General features: G+C 47.7%; 1 protein-coding gene across 1 annotated transcript in view; it reads left to right on the top strand.

The window, feature by feature from the left end:
• Positions 1–3083: 3083 nt before the first annotated feature.
• tspan18b (tetraspanin 18b) overlaps positions 3084–10076 on the top strand; it is a 38577-nt gene continuing 31584 nt past the window's right edge. The window contains exon 1 of the mRNA XM_062547080.1: positions 3084–3496. The gene's annotated coding sequence lies outside the window, so the exon portion shown is untranslated. The remainder of the gene's footprint in view (positions 3497–10076) is intronic.

The raw sequence follows: 10076 nt of genomic DNA, 5'->3' as shown, positions 1-10076 counted from the left end.
GTGGATCTGCCAATCTGCACACTCACTCTGTTTGGGCTCTAAGTGAGCTCTAACATGAGCTATTTTGAGGTTATCATTTTCAGCCAGAATATAAAGAAGACCAACTCAAGTCAACAAGTCTAACCCAGAGTCAATAGACAGTGACTAGTAGAATATGAGGATTACATGATGTTAGTGCTCCTGACACAGTGTCAACAGCTTAGGGTCTGTTTTTCTTTGGTTTAAAAGGATCTTTCCATTTCTGCACCTTGTTCACCTTGACATAAGTATTCCTTAGCTCCTCCCTCTCCCTGTCTCTCTCGCTAACCTCCACGCACGGAGAGAAATAGTTCTATTCTCTGCTCTCCACTCATGAAGACAAAAACACAGCTCTCACTGGTTGCTAAGCTACACACAAACACAACGCTCTAGAACAAAAGGAGACATTTCAAATGAGGAAGACACTCTCCTTTGCCATGACCTTCCATTACCGCCCCTGTGTGTGTGTGTGTGTGTGTGTGTGTGTGTGTGTGTGTGTGTGTGTGTGTCTCTGTGTGTGTGTGTGCGTGTGCGTGTGTGCGCGAGTGTGAGTGTGAGTGTGAACGCAGCCTTACTGTCTATAGTATTATCTCTGAGGAATTGAAGAACTGTGCAGCAGATGAAATAACATATGTGGACATGTAACTAATTTCAAGGGTAACACAGACCATGTGTGTGTGTGTGCAGAGACGATTTATTCACACGACGAGTCCAAATGTTCTGGCCTGTCCCCATTACATGCTTGTTATGGCGCACACTCCCGGTTCGGCGCTCCAGCCTGATAACCGCGCTCTCACCCCGGCCAGCCTTACGCCCGTACGGTGATTAGCTGACGGGGTGCAGCGCGCGTCTCGGGAGGGAGTCGGGCCCTGGAGGCTTCTGTGCTGGGCAGCGCCGGTGGAGCGGAGTGGAGCGGAGTGGAGCGCGGGGAGCGCGGGGAGCGCGGGGAGCTTGTCCCGTGGGTGCAGCCTGATGCCCCCTGACAGAATGAGGCTGCCTGGGGAGAAGGCTTAAGATGGACATGGAGAGAGGGGGTGGGGGGGGGTTGTTCAACATTTGGAAGTGACAATAGAATGAGTTTGTATGTGTGTGTGTGCGTGTGTGTATGTGTGCGTGTGTGTGTGTGTGTGTGTGTGTGTGTGTGTGTGTGTATCCACACATGCTGTGATGATGCGTGTTAGACAAAATGTGAATGAGAGCACAGTGTCCTGGGATCTATGTGTGTGTGTGTGTGTGTGTGTGTGTGTGATTGTGTGAGGTTGACAGTGACAATAGTGTGCTCACAGTAGCATGGAAGTAAAAGCTTCACTGTGCTTTCCAGTCTGGGGGGCAAAGTCTGTGTGTGTGTGTGTGTGTGTGTGTGTGTGTGTGTGTGTGTGTGCGTGTGTGTGTGTGTGCGTGTGTGTGTGCCTGTGTGTGTGTGTGTGTGTGTGTGTGTGTGTGTGTGTATGTGTGTGTGTGTGTGTGTGTGTGTGTGTGTGAGGGTGTGCATAAACAGCCTGAGTATCTCTAAAAGGAATCTTTACAACCCAGCCTGTCAGTGTGTCTGATGCAGCCCGAGCACGTTAGTGCTCCCAAATACTGTTTTCATTAGAAAATGAAGCAAATGTCTACCAGACAGTGAAGAATCTCCGTAAGCACCCAGATGATGATAAGAGTGTTAAATGCACACAGATGATGTCGCGAGTGTTAAATGCACGCAGATGATGTCGTGAGTGTTAAAGGCACACAGATGATGTTGTGAGTGTTTGTGGTGGGTGCTGAGAGCAGCTCGACCCGCTTGTTCCTCAAACAGATCCTCAGAGATAAACATGCAGTTTTTGGGAACTCTCTTCGTGAAGTCTTTCAATCACGTCCTTCAAACACACACACACACACACACACACACACACACACCCCTTCAGTCGCAGCGCTTGCTCAATGGCTCATTCATCAAGAACCAAATGGAGCGCAAACGGAAGGCCGGTAACGGCGTCTTTTGTCCTGAGCTAATAAATGACCATGAGATTTGTGTCATCCCATTGTGTCTCTGTTAACACAGCGCAACAACAAGCAAAGCTGGTTTCAGAGGTCGTAGACACAGGGAGAGTGAATCCAAAAGACTAACACTCTTTGGTCTGAGAAAAGGTTTTATGGCGACTATAGTGAAGAGAGCGATACAGAGAGTGAGAGAGAGAGGGCCCTGCCTCCTGTGTTGTCTTAAGAGAGAGGGAGGAGGGACACTGCATGCTCTCTCCCCTTCCCCCCTTTCTTACCACTGAAATCACGTTCACTACAGCCCCTGGCAGCCGCCTGACTAGGCCCGAGGGCTCCCATTTCAATAACAGGCAGACAGCACATGCCAAATCTCCTACACATGTGTCTACCCAACACACCAACACGTGTCTCTCGTCTCTATGACCACAGGCAGCTGTGCTCTGCTAGATACTGTTACTGTCAGTTGTTAACCAGCAAACACTTAGCTAATAATGCTGTTGGGAGGAAAAGTCATCGAGTTGTAATTGTTAGTGGAATGCGGCCATTACAGAAATGTTGTGTATTGCTAAGAAGAGACTGGTGCTTACAAATAGGGTACAGGCTTTTGTGTGTGTGTGTGTGTGTGTGTCTGTGTGTGTGTGTGTGTCTGTGTGTCTGTGTGTGTGTGTGAGAGAGAGAGAGTGAACATCTGAAATCCTGTCCAAATATCATACCCAATTGAACTCTCTCACACCCACTGAATCATCAATCAGGACGCGCGTGTATCCCCAAGACGCTACCCACATAAATCTGAGGTTCATCTTAAAATTAAAGAGGGGCGGTGTGGCTATCGCACGTATGCCACAGGGAATGTCAGTGTCATGACCTGTGTGGAGTGAGAGGAGGAAAGATCGTTTAGGCTGCCTTATCTATCTCGCCATCTGTGGTGGTTTCAGTGACATGCGGGGCACAGCGGAAAGCAAACACTTTTGCCCCAACGCGCAGTCCCCTCCCACTTGTAAAACACTCTCATTTATTTTGGCGAGAGGTCGATTAGAATATGCGATTGGTTGGATGTTACGCATCGGTCCGACTTCAACTTCAGAAACATTGTGATATAACAACTGTATAGCCTATCTATTATTTACAACTTGAACGGAAGAAATTTCGGCTCGGTATTCGAGCAAATAAGTTAACAGTAGGCGTAAACCTCTGTGCCGAGTGCCCGCCCTTGTAGGCTGATCACTGTGGATGCTCATACGGTCCTCAGCGTGAAGCGAGTTCCCAAAGAAAACTGTTGGCATACCATTCCCGCACTGAGAAGGCATGACCAAACTGGGAGTACGGTTCTAGGGACACGGGAATTTATAGACTGCGGTGTTTGTTTTGAATTATCCCGAGAAGTTCATCAGCCGGTTCAATAGCTATACAACAATCTGAAAATATTGTTGCTTGATACCGCTATATCTACAGGAGCGCAGCGTAGGCAAGATAAACATCTCGATTCTGAGCCGTATTTGAGGTAAGTTGTACAAACAAGTTGCTTTTATTGTTTTGAAACGGACTGTAACTTATTGTATTTAAGTGTCTATCATGATGTACACTACTTTTCAGTCGATAGGCTTTGCAACGATGTTGTAATTATAATATGAGCTTAGTTGTAGCCTATGTGATCTTAAAGCGCAGCAGTCGCTGGGGCTGTTGAGGGGATTTTTGCAGCTGATTGGTATTCGTCGATAGCGGTAATTTAATTAGATGTCATGCCAACCATTCATTGTTATTCTGAGGGGGTTTACTGTTAGCGCTTCTTTTAGCTGCCGGGAGGAACACAAAGTGCAATTCTGATGTCGGCAGGATACTTTGGTAATGGATATCGCTTGGTGTAAATACAATAGCCAAAGTATTTTTAATATCGCGTTTTTCCCTGTGTCTTTATGTCTGTGTAGGCTACCCAATTTCCAGCAGGCGTTCTGGTATTTCTAGTCCGTTCACGAGCAACAATGTGGTGGTTCTTTGTTCTTTTTGGTGTCTATTTCATTTATTTGTGAAAAACACATTCAGTCTTTTGTGGCACCCGCGGTAAGGACACTGTTAGAATCCTATATTGTGGCAGAAACAATTCACCATAGTAGCCTAATCCAAATTGCAGTCAAGATTTGTAAACCGTTAGGTGTCGGCTAGTTGCGAAGTATTGCCCATCTAAACTTCTCTAAATTGTGCGTTATAAATCGTGAAAGTAAGATTAAGGTTGAAGATGTGGTTTACCTCAAGTAGCCCACAGAATGGGCTTCTTCGCGGAAAATGTCATGTGTTGTTTGTGATCTTAAAGCGTAACTGCTGTGCCGTCAAGCTGGCGGCTTTCCCACGGGGAGTGACAGCACTCATCGTCGGCCCAGGAGGTCCCATCATAGCGGGGATTGTTCCCCAAGACACGCGGGGTCGGGAGATGGATGTCTCTTTTGGCGACACCTTTGCTGTAGGGCAGGAGTCCACTGCCAGTTTGAATCAATCAAGAGGAAAGAGACGACCCTTCGTCCTGACATGTTAAAAATATATATTGCACTGCGTGTCAGAGAGAATTCTACTCTCAAAGATTAATGTTCTCTGTAGTCTTAAAAGCTGGTTTTGGCAATTTGTCCTACATGAGTTTTTATTCCAAGAAAGTCATTTGTTTCCTATTAAGTCTATTCTTACATAATTTGTTCTATAAATATATGCTCATAAAGCTTTTGTAAACATGTAGTAATCGTTTAAACTAAGGACTTGAAGCACAACAGCCCATCAGTAAAGATCCAGCAGATATTTCTCTTTTTAGGGAAAATGAAGGCTTGCAGAAGCCCGTATTAGAGAGCTGAATCTGTGGCATATGGGTTGGGAGTGCCTGTGGTGCACTTGCTCTGCAGACTAGAGTGGAGTAGAGTGGAGGCCCTGAAGAAAGAAATCAGGTTTCAATTAGCCAGGCACTTGTGCATGAACATACGGGCTCAGAGGGATCCATTAAAGTGGCGCTGCTATGAGCAGAGGTGAGCCGTGGCGTGTGTGTGTGTGTGTGTGTGTGTGTTTGTGTGCGCGCATCTGTGTGCTCCAGCTTGAAAGTCACGGCTGCTCTCAGCTCTCAGGTGAGTCTGAGGAGACCTGATGGCCAGGTGGTGCTGCCTTGCGGGGAGCCGAGGAGACCTCGGTCTTTTCCACCCAGCGGTGCTGCTGACCTTAGGTAATCCCCGACATATGCTCTCGCCGTGACCTCCTGGTTGTTGATGTAGCCTTGTGGCTGATGTCAGCCTTCGCCTGTACTGCAGGACTGTGCATGTCTTGTAGGGATGTGGAGGGCATTATGGGTCATTTCCTTCTCCCCCAGCGGTTGAGAGTTTGCATTTTTTTTTGTTGCATTTTAAGCCTAGGAGGTCTGAAGTGCAATGTGGAGACGGGGGTGCAGTGCCGTTGCCGTGCCAATAAGGATGACTAAAGCTCTGGAAGAACTGCCCAGAGCTGTGTTTTCCTAACAATGCTCGCTGGGGAGATGGGAAGTAATTATGCTGAAACAATAGTTATGTCTGCAGGGAGAAAGAAGGCCACATTGCTCGGCAAAACTGCACATTTGTTTAAAAAAAAGACATCCAGACAGCATCACTGAAGGATTATGGTTCATTTTTCATGGACCGGTAGATTGCAGCTATAGGATCTCTGTGGTTGTAAGGAATTCAAGATGAATTTGCAAAGCGGAGAGCTCAGTAATACTATATTGCAATCAGATATAGATGGTGCTCAGAGGGAAAATGACAGGCCCTCTCCTCTAAAGCTTATCTTTCCTGGTGAAACAATCTGAGGCCTCTTTTAATCAAACCCTTATCACATTGGTAAACTCTGTGACATTCTCCATCCATAAATCCTGGTCACCGACTAAACTATGGACTTGACGTAAAGTAAACGTTCATTTGAAGCCCTTGTGCTGGCGCTGGCATAACCCTGTTATGAACATGTTATTATGGATGCTACTGTATATCTTACGACTACCACTATGTACATTCCAAATGCTATCTCTTATATTGTCAGGACAGATGATGAAACGAAAAAAAGAAAATTGCATTTTCCATATCTATGACTTGGTTATGTCAGTGGTGATGATGGAGATTTCAATAAAAGACAACTAGTCTCAACAGATTATCTTGTTGCTTTGGCGGTGGATGCTGAAACAATGATATTAATTGCATTTGATGAAACTACTATTGAAACAGTGAAGTTACTTTTTTAGAAACATTGCCAATTCACCAGCTTCTGATGAAATACAGCTGTGAGATTACTTACTGTAGGTAGCTAAATAATTAATTTACAATATGTTATTGTGTGTTGGATGTTCACTATGGGATTGACCTCACACCAACAAACATTCTTGGCTAGACCACAGCATCTTATTCTGTCGAAGAGACTCTTATGGTAGTTACTGTTACAGTAGGACTTGAAACCACTGGTTTCACTGTTTAAAGACTGTCCTTGTAGTAGTGGGCCACCAGGACATTTAGTTTGTTCTGATATACTGTATTCCCTGTTCACAGAGGCTGGTCACATACAGTATGTTTTTCTCCCCACAATTCATTGTTGCTATAGGATCCAGTTGAACAGCACCCAGTATCATTGCTCCTGGTCCAGTCAACGTTTAGTTAGATAGAGCTGAGAGTTCAGTGCCATAGCTCTCCAGCCCACCAGGGTCTACCTGTGGCGGCTATCGGCCTTTACTCCTGTGACGGGGATCCTGGGCGCTGCGGGTGCTACGCTGGCGTTTCTCTGGCGAGAGAGATGAGTCTGTGGCATTGTGGTGCCCGGGCAGGCGTGGAATCGGTCATTAAAGGGCTGAGCCCCTCTAAATTAATCTGCGGTTCTGCTCGGCGGGGCGCCAGTGTCGCAGCGCCAGCTCCGTCTGGCCCTCCGCTACGCTAATGTCCGCTGACGCGCCCGCAGATGATCTGCCTCGTTTGATCCAGCGCTGCAGTTTTCGCTCGCCTAATCAGCCCAAGTGATTCCTTTTTCTTTTTTTTTACTCTCTCTGCCCCGTGCTCTCTGCTCTTCTTCCTCCTCCTCCTCCTCTTCCTCCTCCTCCTCCTGCTGCACTCTCTCATTCCTCCTGCCGCGCACGTCCTGTATCGACAGATTTTTACAGAGCTAGCAGAAAAAAACGAGGCCGGGTCATCACTTGTTTCCCCCCCGCGCCGTACGTCAGGTCCTGCATGCACCAGTGCCGATGGTCCGCAGAGAGCCTGGAAGCTAAATAGAGTATCTGCCGGCTCCACCAGAAAATTGCTTTTTTCGATTGCCGGAGGAGGAGGACCCTCCATTAGCTCGGCGACGGCGTGGCATAAGGTGCTTGCCTGTAATGGATGGGGTGCACATTTTACTGCATAGATGCATGCGAGGACCAAACTTCCATGATTAATTCTGGAGAGGGTGATTTGTTCGGTCCACGGGGGCCCTTACTCTATACGAGCAGAGATAGTTATCATAGCCCGCAAATGTCCTTGTTCACTGTGAACCAGACGGACGCACACATACTGTATGCTCACACGCCTGGAGATAAAGACACCTGCGTGAACGCACAGACAAACCCAGACGCACAGCAATCTCAGCCACAGCCAGCTGCGGACTGGACAAGAGCCTAAAACTGAGGGTCCCTTTAGTCCTCTCTCCAGACAAGGAAGTCCCAGCACCACAGCTGCTGACAAGTGCTCTTTATCGGGAGGAAACAGACTGTTTGTTTGTGCTCGGCCCAAGGATTCTTGGTGCTTATCTGCAGTTTGGTTGGTTTCCCTCCACAATGCATGTGTTGCGCTTGTAATGAGGTAAAAAAAAAGTGAGCGTTTGACAAGCTGGACCTGGCAGATAGGAGAGGTACTGACTGAGGAGCGCCTGGTTGGCAGGCGCACTCTTGAAGAGGTGTCTGGCAGGTCTAAGGTGAGCCAGATGCTTCCCTCGCAGATAGCACCGTGTGACACTCGTCCTCCAGCTGGGATTTGTCCCTCATAATGGCACAGGCACTATGCTGATTGAGAATGAACTGCTGAGCAAGCAAGTAACAGAGCAACATCAGAGCGAAGTTTTGGAGTTGGACAAAGGGTTTGCTATCTGCTGGCTTTTCCTTGCCTACATTTTCTTGGTTGAAGTGCAGATAAGGTTAGATATTTTTCATGTAATGCTCTCTCTCTCTCTCTCTGTCTCTCGCTCTCTAGCTCTTTTCTCTCACACACACACACACACACACACACACACACACACAAAGACACAAACAAACAAGCAAACATGTGTACACTCACTCACACACACATAGCAACTCATGGTGTAATTGATACTCAGCTTGGTGCTTAAAGGATTTATAGTCCATTATCCGAGTCTTCACAACTGGACTTTCCCAACGAACTGCGCTTGTGTTCATGGTGGGGAGCGAAGCGGCAGACACAGATTAAGTCGTGTGACCGTTGATTGTTTTCCCTCACAGAGTTGCCTTTCACTGGAAATCCTGTCACGGGTGAAAACGGCCCCGCTATGAGCCCCGCTTTTCCCTTCATTTGTGCTCCGCTGCCAGGCTTCCTGTTTTCCATCGACTCCGACTCGACTCGAGAGAGTTATCATTTGGGATCATAATTAAGACATTGTTCCCGCAGGATAGAAAAGTTCCAGCGCTGAATGAAGCGCCACGGCCTAGTTAAGGCCTAGGAAGTGTGTGTGCAGTGCACTGACGTACAGACGTCCGCTTTTTGAGAAGACCCCTCTGTGTGGCGGCACTGTCGCATACAGAAGCATTTTGTTTGCTGTTTTTTTTTTCTTTCTGTAGAGCTTCTCTTAATAAACACATTCACTGACCAGCGAAGCCTTTGGCCGGGCGCGGGGCAGAGTGCGGTCCTCTGTTTCTCACTTGGACAGTCTGGGGCTTGTTTTCATAGCTTGTCTCTCTCCGTGCAGTCAGCTGCTGGGTTGCTTCTCCTGACTCAGGCATATTTCATGGCTGAAATGGGAGTTCTCCAGCTTCTGGTCTTTCTCTTTGCCTCCTGAAATCCACCCGTCCCCCCCCCCACCCAACCACTTGCTCTGCCCCCTCCCTCTATTTTCTCCCTCAGTTTTGGCAGCGTGTCTGTGGTATGCTTCTGTGCATCAAGTTTCACGTTGAGAGTGGAGGGGCCCGTCCACAATGAAACAGGCCTCCCTTTGTGCCTAAAAGATAGTTTTGCGCAGATAGTTCAGCCTATGGTTTTATATACTTAATATGTGTGTGTGTGTGTGTGTGTGTGTGGCTTAATTCAAAACATTCAGTGATATCTTCCTGACAATGTGGTTAAATCCACACAAGCGCGCACGGACACACACACACACACACACACAAACACAAACACAGTTTAGCCAACCCAATACAAAAATGGGCATAATTATTGCCTTGGGGGGGGGGGAGCCAAACCAATTAGCCAAATATTAATTAAACTAAGCTAAACACATGTTCAGGGCTTGCGGTGGCTGGTGCCTTATTAATTAAAGGCCTGTTTTGGTCGGGGATTATTATGGCTGGATGTCGGGCCATTACGCTGGAGGCTGTAGTTAGGGACAGTTTATAGACATGAGGCAGAAGTGGGACACTGGCTATGACGTCGGTCCGCTGCGGCGGTGGTTTTCTGGAGACGCGGTTAAATAACAGTGTGCCCTTTTAGGAGCGGGATGGAGAAGGCAAGAGCATGTTTGGAGCCGTGCGCTCTCCACCGCCGGCTCCTCTCGTCTCGTCTCGTCTCGTCTCTGGCCCTCCTGTGGGGTACCGCGCCGTCTGGAGGGCATGCGAGTAAAAAAAAAAAAAAACACACACACACACACACACACACACACACACACACAAGCCGGCTGGAGAATACACCGCAAACCCCACAAACGAGACGACGTCGGCGTGCCACGTTGCGTGCCGAGAGGTGTGCCGGAGTCGGTTAGTTTCTCCTCCGAGGGTCGGCAGTTAGGCTGTTTATTTGCATTCTTGTGGGTCGGCAAATGATCTCATAAAAATGTAGCCCACAGAAGGATTGATGCAAGCAGAAAGAATTCCCCCCCTTTGATTTTGAAAGGAGGTGAATATGGTAAAT

This window comes from Sardina pilchardus, chromosome 10 (assembly GCF_963854185.1).
Source record: "Sardina pilchardus chromosome 10, fSarPil1.1, whole genome shotgun sequence".
Classification (NCBI taxonomy): domain Eukaryota; kingdom Metazoa; phylum Chordata; class Actinopteri; order Clupeiformes; family Clupeidae; genus Sardina; species Sardina pilchardus.
The sequence above is the reverse complement of the archived record's forward strand: the minus strand, read 5'-3'. Positions and strand labels throughout refer to the sequence as shown.